Source organism: Sus scrofa, chromosome 1 (assembly GCF_054392235.1).
Source record: "Sus scrofa isolate SSC_HxYL_T2T_F1_AM1 chromosome 1, Sscrofa_HxYL_maternal_Yorkshire_Landrace_v2.0, whole genome shotgun sequence".
Taxonomy (NCBI): Eukaryota; Metazoa; Chordata; class Mammalia; order Artiodactyla; family Suidae; genus Sus; species Sus scrofa.
This window is the reverse complement of record NC_139383.1, coordinates 176,163,668-176,183,553: the sequence shown is the minus strand read 5'-3', so window position 1 is coordinate 176,183,553 and position 19,886 is coordinate 176,163,668. Positions and strand designations below refer to the sequence as shown.

The following is a 19,886-nucleotide window of genomic DNA, read 5'->3' as shown; positions in this document are numbered from 1 at the left end:
TTTGAATTTTTAAATTGAAGTATAGTTGATTTACAACATTTCAGCTGTATAACAGTTATTCGGTATTTTTATAGATTATAGACCATTTAAAATGATTATAAAATGTTGGCTGTATTCCCTGTGCTGTACAATATATTCTTGTAGCTTCTTTATTTTGTACATAACAATTTGTACATGTAACCCCTTACCCCTGTCTTTCTCCTCTTCCTGTTCCTCTCATCACTAGTGATCACTAGTTTGTTCTCTATATCTATCAATCTGTTTCCATTTTGTTCTATTCATTCCTTTGGTTTTGTTTTTTAGATTCCCCATATAAGTGATAACAAACAGTATTTGTCTTTTACTGTCTGACTTATTTCACTAAGCATAATATCCTCCAGGTCCATCCATGTTTTGCTCATGCAGAATTTTTTAAAAAGGTAGATCTTCCAACTAAGACTAGAAAGAGATGCAGTGCTGAGAATTGGCCCACCACAGAGAAGGCATCAGGCCTTTAGAACAGAGTGCTATACACAGCCCCTACTCCTTAGCTGTCTGTTTTGGCGGAGGTAATGTGTGACCCACCTTCCTGCCCACATTCTTATCTTTATTCATAGTCCCAATATGATAGAAATACACCATTGGATCACTTGATTCTTTCTAGAGCAAGACTAAACCCTTAGTCAGACCCACAGCTATGGCTAAGCTATGGAGGCCAGGCCACCTGCCCAGTTCTCTGCTGGCTGGGTGATGCAGCCATGGGTAGCCAAGTTTTCCTCTGTCCTTACAGGTTTGGCTAAATATGGAGCCAGAGGCTTATTTCCTACTTACAACTGTGGAGGCTGGGAATCTGTCAGAGGGCTAAGGAATGACATGATTTAACATATTTTTAGAGGGCTACTCTGGTTGTGATGCACAGAAGAGACCATGAGGGGACAAAGGTAGAAACAGAGAGGTCAGTGAGGAGGCTATTGGAGTAATCTGGATGAGAGGTGATGGTGGGTGGCCCAGCATCATAATAGTAGAGGGGGGCAGAAATGGTCATATTAGGAGTTCCTGTCATGCATGGCTCAGTGGTTAACGAATCTGACTAGGAACCATGAAGTTGTGGGTTCGATCCCTGGCCTTGCTCAGTGGGTTAAGGATCCAGCGTTGCCATGAGCTGTGGTATAGGTTGCAGATGAGGCTCGGATCTGGTGTTGCTATGGCTCTGGCGTAGACTGGCGGCTACAGCTCCTATTCGACCCCTAACCTAGGAACCTCCATATGCCGCGGGATCAGCCCTAGAAAAGGTAAAAAGACAAAAAGAAAAAAAGAAAAAAGAAATTGTCATATTATAGATACACTTCAAAACTAGAACCTAAAGGACTTACTGGTGGGTTGGATATAGGGTGTGAGAGAGAGAATGTCTCCAAGACTTTTGCCCTGAAGAAAGGGAAAGATGGAATTACCAGGTACTGCATGGAGTAGATTGCTAGAGGAACAGTTTAAAGGGTAAAATTTAAAATTTCAGGTTTGGGTGTGTTAAGTGTGAGATGCCTTTGTTGAATAGTGTTCTAGAGGATGGGAAGAGATCTCAGGCACCGTTTCTCCATTCTTAGCTGTAAAATCAGGAGAATGTGCTTGGCCGGGCTGCAGAGATAAAGCAGAATCAGTCCCTATAGGGATGCATCTTTTTTTTTCCCTATAGGGGGAGGCATCTTTTTCTCTGCTGTTACTTTTGGGCCTTGGGTTGAAGGCCCTCCTTGGCTGGGGAGAGGTGAGGTCTGTAGGACATGAGGACATGAGGCCTTCTGTAGGCAGCTCTGTAGGGAAAAGAAGTGACAGCAGCTTGAGGGCAATAGGGACTAACTAAAGAGGCCTCTGCCTTGAGGGAGGCAAATGTCTTTACTGGATGGAAAGAGCACTGGACCAGTATTACGGGACCTCTCTGGGAGGGAGTGTTGGCCTTGCCATTTACAGTCTATGTGATCTTAACTTCCTTCCCCCTCTGGGCCTCAGTTTCCTTGTCTACTAATATAGACCAATGGTCTCTATCCCTGAGGCCTGTGATGTGGACCAGTGACTATATGAGATGCAGTGTGAGACTATTATTTTGGGGTCTGGCAGATACAAGTCTGTTTGGACCCTGACATCTTCCCTGTATAACTGCCAGGAGCAGAGTCTGGGGGAGGTGTAAGAACACACTTGCTTGGATTTTGACTTGGGTATTCTTGTCTGATTTTCAGAGATGGGGTGCACATTTAACTTCTCTCAGATGCTGTTTAAAAACAGCAGAATTCTGGCTGTCATGCAGAGAATGTACTTTCTTCAGCAGCTGCTAGATGAGATCTCTTCCCATTTTGATCATTGAATCGCCAGACACCATCAAACTCTCCATTGTGGTAAACATCACATCCAATACTTAATTTTAGAGAGGTACACTTCACTGTAAGAATTTTCATTTAGGAAACTATTAATGTGATTCCAACTTTTGGTAAGAATTGTTTGTATTATATAAAAATGTCAATAGACAGGCAGAGGGGCTGCAGCCTCTTGGCATGTTGCCACCTAGTGGTGGCTGCTGGGATGGCCCAGTCTCTTGGAGAGGTGGGGAACTGCAGTTACTGCTGTATGGGTTAGTCACCCTGGACCTGATCAACAGTTGAGACTTCTAGCATTCACCTTAGAGGCCTTCCCCTCTGTCTCTATTAATCCTATGTATCCTTCTGGGCACTGTTTAAATCACAGCTCCACGAGGCTGTCTCTGAGCAACTAGAGTATCCATTTTCTACCACCTGCCCTGGATGCTGTTGGGCCTTTGGAGTTCGTGGGGCCAAAGGCAGCAAAAAATCTGGGCCCTGCCACTTAGCACTCAAGGCCTAGCAGTCCCCCATGGCTAGGGCCTGCATGATTTTCAAAGGTCTTCAAAGCATTTGGATTCTGGAAAAAAGTGTTACGGGCCTCCAAATATGAAAATTATCAAATAACAATAAAAATATCATATAAATATATATATTATAAAAATATCAACAAAGTTGACATGTCAGTTAAATGCAACACAACTCTTTTTTATAGTTATGTCTATGTCACATTCCATGAGAGTTCATTTAGTACATTTGATATGACATAGGGTAATAGAATCTCTAAAACTGAAATTATTCAGTGCCCAGAGAGGTCTGTTTAAATAGTGCTGTCCTGGAAGACCTGAAATGACATTTATCATTTTTACCTCTTCCTTTTATGGCTGAAGAATCGGAGATGTGCTCAGTCCCATTATTAGGGGAAGATCTGGAATCAGGTTTCCTGATTCTTGTTCTTGCTCTTTCCATGACACCTAATTAATTACCAGCATTCACAGTCCAGTATCTGTATAGTGCCAGGAGCTTCTCTGTGACTTTGGAAATTCTTTCAGTGTAGGAACTATATACAGAATTAATTTGGGGATCCAAAATGGAAAATATTGAAATTTAAACCTGCACCATCAGCATCTGTATTTATGTTTTCCACTTAGGTATTTAGTTTGTAAAAAAAAAAAAAAAAAAAAAAAAAACACGATTTTAATATAGTTTTGCCTTCTCTGCTTCCTTTTCCAAGCTTTTTCCACTACCTCCATAAATTTATGATTCTATTATTTTCAAGATTGATGGCCTGATATTATTTATATTCCTAAGGTACAGAATTACATACTCATTTCTTTTTTCCTTTTTAAGTATTTTCTCACTTTTTTTAAAAATTTTTTATTTTTTTTATTTTTTGGTCTTTTTTTTTTTTTTTTTTTTGCTATTTCTTGGGCCACTCCCACGGCATAAGGAGGTTCCCAGGCTAGGGGTCTAATTTGAGCTGTAGCCGCCAGCCTACGCCAGAGCCACAGCAACGCGGGATCCGAGCCGCGTCTGCAACCTACACCACAGCTCACGGCAACGCCGGATCCTTAACCCACTGAGCAAGGGCAGGGACCGAACCCGCAACCTCATGGTTCCTAGTCAGATTCATTAACCACTGCGCCACGACGGGAACTCCTCTTTTTATTATGAATTTTTGTAAAGTCATTTTCTTATTTTGACATTAAGCTATAAGCTATAATAAACATGAAAACCCAATTTTTATAACCTGTTATAGGTTTCTTGGACTAGTAATTATATATGCTTCTTTCATGCCAATTCAATATAATAATCCCATGCTGTAGTTAGTTATTCTTCTTCAATTTTCATGCTATAAAATGTCAGGACTGGTGAATGATTTGCTCAATTGAGAAGTACTCCTTTAACGTTACTGCAAATGATCTCCAAAAGGCTTTTGCGTGGATTTCTGAAGCAGAAAGCTCTCGTTCTGGAGCTCCACTGGGGAGGATTCCTGTGCCCAGTCTTTGTGGATGTGGAAAGCTGTCTTGCAAAGTGAGGTGGGGATGTGCATATGCAGCACCAGCCACATCAGTGCAGTGAGTTGGCAGCAGGGTTTGCCTTTCCCTTCCAGTTTCCTTAACAGCTCCAGTAAACCAGGTTTTTTTTTTTTAATAAGGAAAAACCTTAATTGCAGACTATATGGACAAGAAACAGGGTCTGCGGCCTTGGAGGTAATCTTGTCTGGACTCTCTAAACCCTGGACACAAGGCTCTGAGAGGGGAAGAGGCCAGAGCTCAGACTTGAAATCAACCAGAGCTCTTAATTTCAAGTCTAAGGCAAGTTTGTTTACATTTGGGAAATTCTTAGAAGAATCAGACAGACAGCAGGGATCTCTCATTCATAACTGAACCCTGCATAATACCTAGCACAGCACTCCTGATACATATGTGCAATAAATCTTTGTTAGATGATTCCATTAAATAACACAAGGAAATAAATCTTCCCTTTAAAACACAGACAGGAGAGATACTACTTCAAACCCACAAGGATGACTGAAATTAAAAGGACAATAACAAGTGTGGGTAAAGACATGGGCTGGTAAGATTGTAAAATGGTGCAGCCACTTCAAAAAACAGTCTATAAATTTCTCAAAAAGTAGACATAGTGTTATCATATGATTCATCAATTCTACTCCTAGATATGCAACCAAGAGAAAAGAAAATGTGTTTACATAAAAACTTGTGCTTGAATGTTTATATAACATGATTCATAGCAGTCAAAGAATGGAAGCAACCCAAGTGTCCATCACCTGATGAATAGATAAACAAAATGTGATACAACCATTACAATGGAATATTATTCAGCCATTAAAAGGAATGACATACTGACAATGAGGTACCAGCTCATACCAGTCAGAACGGCCATCGTTAACAAGTCACTAAATAACAGATGCTGGAGAGGGTGTGGAGATGGGTCATATGGTAACTCTGTCAACTTTTTGAGAAACTGACAGACTGTTTTTTTAAAGTGGCTGTACCATTTTACAATCTCGCCAGCCCAATTTGTCCTTCACTGTTGGTGGGAATGTAAATTGGTACAACCACTATGGAAAACAGTATGGAGGTACCTCAGAAAACTAAATATGTAACTACCATATGACCCAGAAATCCCACTCCTGGGCAGACTTTCATTGAAAAAGATACACGCGCCCATATGTTCACCGCAGCACTAAGCACAGAAAGACAAATACCATATGATATCACTTAAATGTGGAATCTAAAATATGGCACAAAGGAACATAACTATAGAAAAGAAACAAACTCATGTACATGGAGAACAGACTTGTGGTTGCCAAGGGGAGGAGGAGAGGGAGCAGAATGGACTGGGAGTTTGGGGTTAGTAGGTGCAAACTATTGCATTTGGAGTAGATAAGCAATGAGATCCTGCTGAGTAGCACGGAACTATATCTAATCACTTGTGATGGAACATGATGGAGGATAATGTGAGAAAAAGAATGTGTGTGTGTGTGTGTGTGTATATATGTATATATATATGTATGACTGGGTCACTTTGCTGTACAGCAGAAATCGACAGATCATTGTAAATTAACTGTAATAGAAAAAAGAAAAAAAAGAAAAAAGGGCAAAATAATATAGATCTCCAGTTAAAGTGTAAAAAAAAAGGAATGACACATTGATATGTGCTTAAACATGGATGAGCCTTGAAAATATTCTGTTAAGTGAAAGAAGTCAGTCACAAAAGACTACCTACTGTGTGATCCCATTTATATGAAATGTAAAGAATAGGGAAATCCTTAGAGGCAGAAAATGGTTTTCAGTGGCTGGCAGGAAGAGGGTATGGGGTGTGATTTCTAATGGGTACAGTTTCTTTTTAGAGTAAAAGAAATGGTCTAAAATTAGATAGTGATGTTGGCTTTATATCTCTGTGACTGTACTAACAGCCACTGAGCTATATACTTTAAGAGTGAGTTTTATGTATATGATAACTCCGTAAAGCTGCTACACACACACACACAGCCTAGTCTCCAGGAGACCCATTCTAGGGAGGACACCTCCACAGTTTGTATGGCAGCTTTTTTGAATCTAGTTGCATGTGTAAATCATGACTGAATGAGGGAGCCTGTGATAAACCACCTCCCAAACTGCCCTGAGATTTTATTTTAGGTATTCTTTAAGGCTCCACTTTAAAAAGCTTTTCCATTGGAAGTTCCTTTGTGGTACAGAGGGTTAAGGATACGGCATTGCATGTAGCATGGGTTTGATCCCTGGCCTGGAAGCTTCCATGTACAGCCAAAAAAAAAAAAAAAAAAAAAAAAAAAAAAAAACCCAAATAAAAAGCTTTTCCATATTGGGTAAAAAAACACCTGCTTTATGCAAACTAGCACTCAAGCAATGGTTAATACCTGGAGCTCAATAAGCAGTCATGGGCTATTCTTCTGTGACAGGCAGTACACTTCCCCTGACTACCCACTGCAGGCTTTCATTTTGTATCAGCTCCTGGACCAAATGGGGTTGGGTGTGGTCAAATGCAGAAGAGACGCAGGGTTGGTCAGGCAAATGGGCATGTGACTAAAGGAAAGCTTTGTCTTAAACACACCTGCTTCCCTTCGTCCCTCCTGTTACTCATTCCAGGCTCCCCCCACCCCCAGCGCCTTAGGCTGTCTCCAGCCCTCTGCCCTCCATAGTGACACTTCCTCATCCTCATCAAGTTAATCCAATAATTTAGTGAGTCATGACTAATTTGGTGATGGTAGAGGGTACCGTAATGGAACCTTTTGGATTTGATTGTTTGGATTCTACAACTTTTCCCCTGCTTTGACCACATAGGACAGACTCTATGAGGAAGACCTGGGAAGGAAAGAGAAAGGGAAATTAATGTATAGAGTCTATTATGTACCAGACACTCTGGTATTTTCTCATGTCATCCTTACAACAACCTTGTGAGGTAGGTATTAACACACCTATTTTATAGAAGTGGAAGTGGAAACTCAACCCAGAAACTTGCCCAAGGTCTACAGCTAAGGGGCAGGGCTAGGATTACAGCCCAAGTTTGCCGGGCTCTGAAGTCCAGATTTTCCTCCTATGCTTCATCTTGGAGATTACTCTCCACCTGGCAAGGGATTTGGTAAAATGAGAGAGCACCGTGCTGCTGGCAGTCACATCCAGAAGTTCCACTAATTACTAGGTGGTTCTGAAGCCAAAGAAAGGTCTGTGGTGGACTTTGGGCAAGCCGCTTTATACCTTTCTGCCTCACCTTTTTCATTATTTGTCTGTAAAGAACTTTGAGAGCCTGTAATCAGAGAGCTGCATAAAGACAAAAGAAATTTTGTCCTTCAGTGTAGGCAAAAAGCCAAGGTTTCTACCTGTGATCAATAGAAGTTCTGGGGCACTTCCCAGAAACATATAGGCAGAATTTTAGGGCCCTGGGAAAAAATCAGTTGAGTAGCTGCTGACTGAAAATCACCCTGTAGTTTCACCGGAGTAAGTGGTTTTCAGCTGTGACTTGCCCGTCGAGGCTCTGTTGCTAGGTTAGACCTCTGCTCCTCTTGAGCTTCACCTGACAGGCTGCTTTAACTGAGCAGCCCCCTCCCACCCAATACCATTTGTCCCTAAGCTCAGTTTCTAGTAAATAAAAGAAATGCATTAAAGGAAGTATTCCTTTCTCCTTCCCTTCCTCCTTCTCCTCATCTCTTCTTTTATTCTTCTAAAATGTATTATACTCTTCTTTCTTTTTTTTTTTTTTTTTTTTTTTTTGTCTTTTTGTCCTTTTAGGGCCATACCCGTGGCATATGGAGGTTCCCAGGCTAGGGGTTGAATCAGAGCCTGCAACACCACCACAGCAACACCAGATCCAAGCCACATCTGCAACCTACACCACAGCTCAAAGCAACGCCAGATCTTTAACCCACTGAGTGAGGCCAGGAATGGAACCCGCAACCTCATGGTTCCTAGTCAGATTTGTTTCTCCTGCGCCATGATAGGAACTCCATCAATGTACTGTTTCTTAATATACAGCTTACTCAGGAGAATGCACTAGAGCATTCCTAAGTCATGGCAGATAAGCATAAATTCTTAGTTTCATCTCTACTCGTATTTGATAAGCATTTTATACAGTATTCAAGACATATTTGTGAAAGCACTTTCTAAATATTTCCTTTAAGCAAATAAAAATTATAAAATATGTATATTGATGTTTTAATCTAAGAAAGCATATCCTTTGGTTTACCATGTTTTTAACATTAGTAGAAGTTTTACAGTTATTTCTTTGAAAAGTGTATTCTTTATATTGAACCTCTTTGTAGCTGTCTTCTCATGCGCACTTCTACTTATGGAGGGTAGGGCTCTTAGTAGATGACACATGGGTTCAAAATCTTCTCCTGCCGGTGCAGAGAAGGGCTGCTTGAAGAACCCAGTTGTCCTTGGTGGTAACTGCCAATTCCATGTTCTCCTTGGACTCTTTTCTCTATAATTCCTTTGTATTTCCTGATAATGTTCTCTGCATGGGAGGTGAATTCTGGTTTTTTGTTTGTTTGTTTTTTAATTTGGACTTTTATTTTGTATTGGTTCCTGACTTAACCTGGCCAGATTTCAATAGATTGGTTTGATATTATTTACGTATTAAAGCATTTGTGGAGAAATTGGATAAAGTTTAAAAAACAAACATAGATAAGTAGGTACTCTAGAGTGAGCTAGGAATGTGGGATGATAGGGGGATATTGACTCCATTGAGAAGTAAAGCCATTTCATTTATTTATTTATAAGGAAACCATAGGCAATACAATGAGTCTTTGCTTAAGAAAGCAAAATATATGTTTAAAGGAATATACATATTGTTAAAACAGTTCTATTTATGTGAAAGATTCATGTAACATTATAAAGGTTTCAGGGATTTTAAAGGATTTTAAGTGCTGTGTTAGACTGTACTAGTAACAGATGTTCAGCGGCATGTTTAAGTTTTTGTTTTACTGAAAAAGCAATGGATTACTTGATATTTTAAAGTCATACCAATGCTACCACATTTTAAGTATAGCTCAAATTCATTATTTCTAAAGAACATAAATGATTTAAAATAACTCAAGGGCTCCTAAAAATAAATATTACTGTAGTGGAGCTAGAAGATTTTGTTTGCTACATAGTCCCTTCAGATTCCCAGTTTTTTGTGTCACTTCTTGTTCTTTTTCTATGAAGACAGATGGTGTCAGTAATTGCCTATATATTTAATTAAGTTAAAAAGCTACAAAGTAAGGTTTTGGCAAAAAGTAGGATTTCGTGCTATGAGCAAAGAAAACAAGAGGAAGCAGAAATTGCTGACATAAGACACTATTTCTCACCAAATACACATTCTGATGCCCATATGTGTTAGAAAGTGAGATTGGATTTCATCAATCTAATGAAAAGAACAAAGGCATTTAGCCTGAAAGATAAAGCCTGGAATAGAAATCTAAGCAGCAGTTCTCTTACATTTCTGACCAGCTAGATGGAAATGGCTCTACCTGTTGTCCACACTACCTCCAACCTTAGCCTGATACCCAGTGGTTATTCTAAACTCCTCTGACGCTCAGATTTTTGCCTGGGGTTTTTCACCTAGCAGGCTAATCATTGTGGAATTATTATGGAGGGAAAAGCTGTAGCTACTTGTAGAAAGCGGTTTGGAAAACTGACTTAACCATTCTTGTGGTGCCTGTTTTCAATGTTCCCATCCCGTGAATCCACCTTCTGGCTTAATGGCAATATGGCACTCCCAGCTGTGGTGCTGTGTATGGGCTTGCTCATTTAAACTTTTAAAGCTTAAAAATGGCTGCCACAACGCTGATTTTACTCCATTTCACTTAGTCATTAACATTTAATGATTACCTTATGTGCTGAACACAAGGATGGAATATATTAAAAAAAATAGGAGATGTGTTTTCTGGCTTTAAGCTATTCAACTCAATTCAACAAGCATATTGAGGATATACGAGAGAAACATACGTTTTCTTTGGTGATGGTGTTTGAGGAGGTGGGGGGAGACTTACAAAGGAAGTAACCACCAATTCAGTGCAATACCATGGGGAATATCTGCTGTGAGAAAAGGAGCTTGGGCTCAGCAGACCGGTAAATCGTGGTTTGAACCCTGGTTTGCTGCTTAGTTGTCGCGTGACCTTGACCATGTCACTCTAGACTCAGTTTCCTCAGTTGTAAATTAGGGATAGTATTCGCTTATCAGGGTGTGAGGATTAGAAATATCTAACTGAATATCTGGCATGTGACAAAAATTCAATAAATAGTTAATATTGTCATTAATAATTACTCTGTCAATACTGTACTTCAGATCTGAGAAGCTACACAATGAAATGGCAGTTGAAGGATTAATTACGGTGGGTTTCCATGATGAGTTGGATTTTGAAACATGCTTTGAAAAGAAGGGCAGTTGTATATTGACAGAAAAGAAAGGAAAGACCAGTTTTAGAAGTGAAAGTGGCATGTGGGAGGCAGGATGAGAATGCATTTATTGAATATGGGAGCCACTAAGCAGGTCAGCGTGCTTGTCCTAGAGAGCACTTTGGACATAATCAATGAGAAAAGCAATTAGTGCCACATGGTGGGAGAGGGATGGTTCATGGCTGTTTTAAGAAATAGTTAAGGCCTAGAGCAAATTACTCTGTACTTTGTCACCCCAGCATTATGGTTGAGATAAAATTAAATTAAAATGAATGTCAGGGACAGTTTTGAAAGCAAAAATTTCTCACACAAAAAGTCTTGATCTCAGGTGACAACTGGAAGTAGGAAAGGGCCACTTAGCCTGTTTTTGTGATCCTGGTGAACAGGGTGTAACCACACGTATGTAGAAAATGTTTTGGCCTTTCTTAGCATTAGTAGGGAGACTTTTCCTTTCTTCCTACCTGCTGCCCTCCTGGGTTCTGCCAAATGGTGGCACTTCTGGAAAATTGCAAGATACAGTGTGAGTGCCCCCATTTGCCCTTCCCTTGGCAATGTTTCTGGTGATTAATGTTTCTCTCTCTCCCCAAAGTCCAGAGAGAAGTGTCTAGGTTTCATTCAGAAGGAAGCAGTGATCTCTGTGATGAGAGCAGTCGTCTGAAGTCCTAAAGTAGGGTGACTGGATATAAACAGAGGAACTGGGTCTCTTCTATGTAGACCAATCTAAGTTCTACCCAAGAGCTGATGTTTAGGCTTGGATTCAATTTTTGGTTTATAAAAACCTAAGGTTTACAATGCAAGTGGGTTAACCCAACATTTAAGGATAGTCACATATGGTTTTAAGATTATATATAGCAAAGTTGGTCACTAGTTTACCTGGGTTATCAGTGTTAAGAAATGGAATGAAATTTTCACTATAAATTTATTATTATCATCATTGCCTTTGTGCTTATTGCAGAAGTCATCATTGCCACCATCGTAATTATTATTACTTTATATTATGGGTCTCTTTCATTGACACAAAGATGCAGACCTTTTAAAGGGATAGGTCTTTTACTTTAATGCCTCAAAAACCCTTGGGATCTATTCTTCCTTCATTAGGTATTAACCTGTGATTTACAATGTGCCCATTATAGCATTTAAAAAAACATTGAATAACAGGCATTTCTGTTTATACCAAAGGCCTATTAAATTTTAATTTAGATATACACTGTTAACCTTCTTATATATAAATAAAATACCTTACCTACAGAGAAAAAGTAAATCTCATTGAGTCCCTCAGTGAATACCTTGTATATCCTGAAGACAAGGATAGAGAGATCTTGCAAATGAGAGTACTAGAAGGGGACTCAGAGAGAAGTATTCATTCATTCATTTAATAAATATTTATTGTGGATCTATTATATGCAAGACATGGTGTTAAGTTTTAAGAAATAGTTAAATTCATAGCAGTGAATAAGAAGGAATTATGGTATTTCTGCAGACTTTAGTTTTCCACTCTCTGAAATAAATATATTCTCTTTTGATGCTTATATATCACTTGGAGATGATAATGTTCACTGACTTTTAAAAATAATGCTAATTCAATTCAGATTTCACTCACAGTTTGAGAACCTGCTGAGGGCTCGGGTGATAGTTTTACATGTGATTATGCTGTTTGATTTAATAAGAACAGCACCTTATATCTGCTCAGCCTCTCAGAACATCCTGTGAGGAGGGCAGGGATTCACCATTTGTAAAAAAAAACAAAACAAAACAAAAAAACAGGCTCAGAGAGCCTCTGAGCAGATAAGTGGTTACACAACTGCTAAGTGGAAAAACTGGGGCCAGAACCCACTATCCATCATAATGAAAGTATTTTCAGCTCTTTTTTCTATTCTAGGCTGATACATTTGCATTTCGAAACTGTTAGAAATAGTTTTCAGAATATATGATATATTCTCTAACATACACGAGGGTCTCCACTTTCGTCTTTCCTCATAATTCGTACTTTGAAATAAGTCTCATTTCCTTTTGTAGCTACCTTATGTATCCAGGAAGGGCCCTTGCTAGGACCCTGTGGCTGTTTTTCATCTAAAGATTTTTTTCAAAGATTGGATTTCCTTTCCTTAAAAAAAATATACTAGTGCTTGTAACAGAGATAGCTATTTCAAAAGTTTACAATTATCTAAAAACAAAGAAGTTTTTAATCTGAGGATTTCAACAGAAAGCATCTTTGCCAATCTGTTTGTTTAGAGGTTTTATATAAAAGGAACTGGACAGAGGTATATCAATGCATATTTATATGAGGCAAGCTAGTTATGACGTTTGTAAGACTTAGATTCTCATTTTTTTCCCCATAAATGTTCTGTGAATTTCTACTACCACCTTTCATAGCAGCCTTCTCATTTGGGACACACTCTTTCTTACTCTCCTTCAAATCCTAATTATCTTTCAGCTCAAATCCCACCTACTCTGTAAAGACCTCTCTTGATTGCTCTAGACAGAAGGCAGTTAAACTGGCATTACCTTTTTGATGTTTCTTTTATTGTTCCATGTAGTTGTCACCTAAGCTTTTTCTTGTAATTCATTTTTTAAGTCTTTCTCCCCAACTAGATTGTGAACTCCCTAAGGGCAGGTATTTTCACTGCTTTTGCATCTTTGCAGTCTCTCTTGCACCTACCATGAAGTCTTATACATACAAGATGTTCAATAAACACCTGTTCTTTCCTTTAAAATTCCCCAAAGGTGAATATAAGTAAGTTCAACAGATCTGGATGTTCTAGCAGTTCTAAAAGTCCACTGATCAACTGGCTATCGTCTGACTGTCACTGTCTTAGACATCACAAAGAGGTAAAAAATGCAAGGACTAGTGTATTTTCTAGAGGATTTATAAATCTCATGGAGGCAATGTTTATGCCTAAGAATCAGTAAAAGTACAGAATAATTGTGTGCTTATGTATCAAATGGAATTTGGTGACTGATATTAAATGAGCTTCCTCATGACAGGGAACATGTCTTACTTATCCCTATTTGCTCAGCATCTAGAATAGGGACTGAGCAGACCCTTGGAAAGTACTTGGTCAATGAATATGTCAGTGTCTTTTCAATCTGAAGCCTTTGGTAGGTGTTTCATGCCCCTTCTGGAACCCAGTAGATACTGCCTATAACAGGCTCTGGCTCCAGGACTCAATGGGGTATGGAAATAGCTTTTGCTGCTCTTTGTTTAAGGGTTGGATCCCTCCATGGTAATATGGGGCAGAGCCTCTCCACTCATCCTTATGTGGGAAGGCCAGATCTAAAAAATGGCTACCTTCTAGTTCCGTGTATTCTGCACAGAATCTCTGAAAACCTAGATTTCCCTACTCCTACGGGAAGATTTCCTACTGAAATCTTGGAGATAATTCCACTAGAAAGAGTGGTTTTAGACTATGCCCTTACCAGCTTCATTTCCCAGGGACTTGCTCTTTCCCTTTTATTCCCAGTGACCCTGTGTTCTGCCTAATGTTCCCAATATTTAAACCCTACCTTTCTGAAACTCTTCCTCCATTCAGCTACCCTAGAACCTCACTCTCATCTCAAGTCTGGACAGGATTTTCCACACCCCTATCTGGATTGATTCACAATTGTGGACTTGTCCCTCATGCACCGCTGTCATTTTATCCATCTTTCTTTGTCTCCTGGTCCCCTTTGCTCTTACTATGCTAGGATGGTAAGTTGTTAGGGCCAGAGAATAGGAGTTTGAGATGGATGCCGTCACCTCGGCTTTCTGCCTCCCACCTCTATTGCAAGACATGTGGATGTGAGTATGATCATCTATGTGAAACTACTTTGTAATGTAACCTATTACATTTTATACAAATTCATAATTATTATTATTTATAATATATATTCATGGCTGCAATTACAAATGCAAATGCATAAAGTACAAAAAACCAAATAACTGTATTAATTTCATATTGCTATTGTAATAAACTTCTATAAATTAACTTTAAGGGTTAGAGATCAGATCTCAGTGGACTGAAGTCAGTGCATCAAAGGGGACTTCATTCCTCTTAGAGTCTCCAGCAGAAAATTTGTTTCCTTGCCTTTTCCAGCTTCTGGAGGCCACCTGCATTCCTTGGCTCATGGTCACTTCCTCCATTTTCAAAGCCAGTAGAACCCTTGTGATTACACTGACCACCTGCATAATCCAAGATAATTTTCCCATCTCAAGATTTTAAGTTAATTATATATACATGTTACCATGTGTGATAACCTTCACTGGTTTTAGGGATTAGAACATGAACATCTTTGGGGTCCATTACCCTGCCTTCCTTGCAATAGATTTCCAACTAATATATGTGGAAGGTGTTATGGAAATAGGAAATCACCACTGTCATTGTGGTGGCTGAGCACTCAAGAGAAAGTTGGCAAGGGATACTAAGTTTTGTGTGAAATTTTTTTTTTTGTCTTTTGTCTTTTTAGGGCCGCACCCGTGGCACATGGAGGTTCCGTGGCACATGGAGGTTCTCAGAGCTACAGCTGCTGGCCTATGCCACAGCCACAGCAACGTCAGATCTGAGCCTCATTTGTGACCTACACCACAGCTCATAGCAATGCTGGATCCTTAACCCACTGAGCAAGGGCAGGGATTGAACCTGAAACCTCATGGTTCCAGTTGGATTTGTTTCTGCTGCACCACGATGGGAACTCCTGTGTGAAAATTTGATGAGGAATGAGACATTGGTGTACTTTTAGAACACCTTTCCCCAAAATATTACTAAGCAATTACAAAGGAAAAACAAAAGTGATTTTATGGTGGAGCAACATGGCTGGTAAAAAGAAAGAAAGGCCACAATGACAGTCTGAAGAAGATATTTGTAACATGTATAAAGTCAAATGATAAGAGTTTCTTATATTCAAAGAGCTTCTACAGGAGTTCCCGTCATGGCTCAGTGGTTAATGAAGCTAACTAGCGTCCATGAGGATGCAGGTTTGATTCCTGGCCTCGCTCAGTGGGTTAAGGATCCGGCGTAACTGTGAGCTGTGATGTAGGTTGCAGATTTGGCTCGGATCCTGTGTTGCTGTGTCTGTGGTGTAGGCCGGCAGCTGTAGCTCTGATTCGACCCCTAGCCTGGGAACCTCCATATGCCATGGGTGTGGCCGTAAAAAGCCAAAAAAAAAAAAGCTTCTACAAATCAGCATTTGTATTTTAGCCCAATTTAAAAGGGACAAAAGATATAAGGCAATTAAGACTATATATATATTCCAGGTGTGTGTGTGTGTAGCACAAATGAACCTATCTACAGAAAAGAAACAAACTCATGGACATGGAGAACAGACTTCTGGTTGCCAAGGAGGAGGAGGGAGTGGGACGGACTGGGAGTTTAGGGTTAGTAGATGCAAACTATTGCATTTGGAGTGGATAAGCAATGAGATCCTGCTGTGTAGCACAGGGAACTATATCTAATCACTTGTGATGGAACATGACGGATGATAATGTGAGAAAAAAGAATGTGTATATTCATATATATGTATGACTGGGTCACTTTGTTGTAAAGCAGAACTTGACAGAACCTTGTAACTCAACTATAATTAAATTTTCAAAGAGAATAAAAGACAAAAGATATAAATGGCCAACAAATAAAGATATTCATCCTCACTAATAATCAAAGAAATACAGAGGAAAACAAGATTTCATTTTTCCCCTGTTAGACCTGCAAAAATGAGAGGTGATAAAATGCCAGTCTCTTCATTGGCATTTCTCACAGTGCATGTCAGCTAGGAGAAAAAATACAATATTTTCTGAAGTGATGTCACTTGCAAAAAGGCAAGAGTATGTACCAGTGATTCTGCAAATAATCTATCATATACAGGGAGTTAACAGACTTCCTTTGCCAGTGTATTTTGGTGTGCTCACTGAGAACTTTTTCATGTTCTATTGACAGTTGTAACTGTCACTCAGGTGACATACACTCACTCATACACTCAAGTATTAACAGGAGGAAACAGGGGAAGGACTAGAGAATTTGGGGTTAATCTATTTATCCCAACCATCAACTAAAGTCTGAGTGCTTCTCTAAAAGCCTTAGCACCACTAGCCAGCATCTGCTAGAATGTTTCTTTTGTTCATTTATTAATTATTTCAACAGATATTTACTGAACACCTTTGTTGTGCTGAGGCAGAAATAGTGTTGAGAATTGAGTGGGGAGCAAAAAGAGACAGAATATATCTCATCAGGGAGCTTATACTATACAGGGTGAGACAACTTTAATCAGATAATCATGCAAATAAGTTGAAAACTAACAACAGCAAGTGCTATGAAGGAGAGGGATACATGATGATATGAGAACCTAAAACAGGGGAATTTAACTTTGTCAGGAAGTTTGGGGAAGACTTCCCCAAGAAAGTGTGGCTCAAGCTGAAATATAATGGATGGGAAGGGGGTTAACTGGTAAAAGAGATGAGGCCAGAGCATTTCGGGCAGAGAGGCAGCATGTGTAAAGGCCCTATGGCAGGAGGTAGTATGATGAGAAGAGGGTTGGAATAGAGAGAAAAAGAGGGGGAGTTAGGGAAAGAAAAGGCTGTCGAAGCACATGGGACCAGCCAAGTGAAGGGTGGACCTTTGTCCCAGAAACTGAGAAGGGTATTAAGCTCTGGGACAGGACCAGCTTCATGTTTGGAGAAGATACCTCTCACTACCACTTGCAGTTCTCTCTATACTAAACTTGAATAAATAAAAACTGTAAGTCAACTCTCCCCACAGTTCCATCCTCCCTACTGCCCCAGGGATCACAGATTTAATCCTTATTTCTCATGACAAACATTTGGGGAAGACAACCTTTCCTGCTTCTCCTTCCCTTGCTTCCTTGCCACCCAGCTCTCTCACTGGACAGCACTGTTTCTGTCCTCCCTCCACTCAGGTTGGTTCCTGAATGCCCTTGGTTTGTCCTTTCCTCTCTCTATGTGTGGGCCCGAGAAAGGAATGCAAAACCAATAGAGGGCCCAGGGAAGCAAATGGAAAATGATTTCTGGACAAGTTGAGAACTGCTCAGAACATAAACTCTCACTTTGAAACTTATCATCTGACTGAAACAGAGAATTGTAAAACAGAATAATGAATATAAAACAAGTAAAGTATATTTACAACATTGGGTTGCCAGAGAGTACCAGGAGAGGGAGAGCAGGAGCCCATTTCACCCTTTAGACAGAGTGATGTTCAACCAGCACAACATAGGAGGAACTGAACATTTTGAAAAATGAATCTTGTGAAATAGTAGTGAATTTAAATATTATAATTTACAAGGGGTGAGGTTGGGAGGGATCAAAGCAAAAAGGTTAAATATTATTTCTCTAAAATTATTCAGTATTAGAGCCATACAAAAGCACATGAAAAATCTTGTAGATGAAATATTGAATAAATAAAAGCATATCGTAGAATAGTAGTACATGGGATGTTATGATCTATAAAAAGTTTAAAAACACAAAATTAAACTATGTATTATTTATGGGTATATTTGAAATCCTGGGTAATCATCAGTGAAATCTATTATACCTGTAATCTGCCTTCGCTGATCAAGGTCATTTTATTTGTTGCTATTAAAAGACAAACAAACAAATTTGTGTCCTCCTAAACAATGTTTGCCTGAGTTGTTTTCCAGAAACTTGGAGTCAGCTATGTTTAATTCAAGCTCAGTCAGTTAAGACTGGATAGGGCCCTCCAACTGGGTGTGCATGAGTGTCGGCTCAGTGCCCGTTGGACATCAGAGGGCCAAAGACTCCCCCTCAGATGATGCTCAGTGCCTCCATTTTTGAAGATGCTTTCCATGAAGAAACCCGTAGCTTTGATTCTCCTGTGCAGAATGATGAGTCCCTCATCTTATTTCCAATCACCTGTCCCCATGCTCCCCAAACCTAAGACCACCCTATTCCTTTATCCCAAGAATATCGCATGTCCTTTGCGGCAGATTTGAGACCTGTTTTACTTTCTTCTTGCTTGTTGCCTTGTGAATAAACTCTTTCTTTGTTGCAAATGTTTGGTTTGCAGCAAAGAATGTTTTGGTTTGCCGCACATCAGGCAAACAACCCTGGTTAGGTAACAATCCACATGCAGCAAAAGCTTAAAGATGTGGAAAAGAATGAAAGTCCCAAATGTAAAATGATGGATACCTCTGGGAGGGATCGTGTGAAGGGGATTGGCAGGGAGTACACAGGACTGGTAATAGTCTTGGTTCATTACTCTAGTGTTTGTACTAATACTGTACTTTTTATATTTATGAAATATTTCCCAATACATTTTTTAGAAGAAAAAATTGACCACCTAAGTTGCAGGTGAACTACTGATAGAAAAGGAACAGTTATAAGAACTCTCACCTCCCCTCTAGTGATTGACTTTCTATTTAAGAACAGATTCTAGGAGTTCCCATCATGGCGCAGTGGTTAATGAATCCGACTAGGAACCATGAGGTTGCGGGTTCGATCCCTGCCCTTGATCAGTGGGTTAAGGATCCGGCGTTGCTGTGAGCTGTGGTGTAGGTCGCAGACGCGGCTCGGATCCCACGTTGCTGTGGCTCTGGCGTAGGCTGGCAGCTGCAGCTCTGATTCAACCCCTAGCCTGGGAACCTCCATATGCCGTGGGAGCAGCCCAAGAAATGGCAAAAAGACAAAAACAAAAACAAACAAAAAAAACCAGATTCTATCTAGAAAGGTTCACTCCCTGGATGGCACAAAACAGTCTAATAAGATACAGGTAGAGCACTAATGGGCAGAACTGAAGCCCCACTGGGATGAGTTGCAGTTATTTAATAAACTCCAACTATACTGAATAAGAAGACCCTAGTATGCTGGCAGAACCAGCCCGAAACTGGTCCTGTCTTGCTTTATCCTCAGTGAAAAACACTGAGTTGTTTTTCAGAGACAACAGAACAAAACGAAGTCATACAGCCAAAGCATGCACAGAGGAGAAAATTTTTACCTCAGACAGCACTCAGAACCAAAATTCCCCCCCCAACAGAACAAAAGATCCCAGACATGACTGGAACCTGAATGCCAGAGCCCTTTCATAGTGAGGAAGAGCCAGTGCTGAAGCCCCCTTTACCACACCTCTCCATAAGTGGCCAAGTTCCAAAGCCCTTCATTGAAAATCTGCCCTTCATACCAACCTTCCTCCCCTAACTCATAAAA

General features: G+C 39.9%; 2 protein-coding genes across 20 annotated transcripts in view; one reads left to right on the top strand and one right to left on the bottom strand.

The window, feature by feature from the left end:
- The window catches only part of AAGAB (alpha and gamma adaptin binding protein), a 308,159-nt gene that overhangs the window by 64,447 nt on the left and 223,826 nt on the right, over positions 1-19,886 (top strand). The window lies entirely within an intron of this gene.
- IQCH (IQ motif containing H) overlaps positions 1-19,886 on the bottom strand; it is a 237,670-nt gene that overhangs the window by 57,144 nt on the left and 160,640 nt on the right. The gene's annotated exons all lie outside the window — the stretch shown is intronic.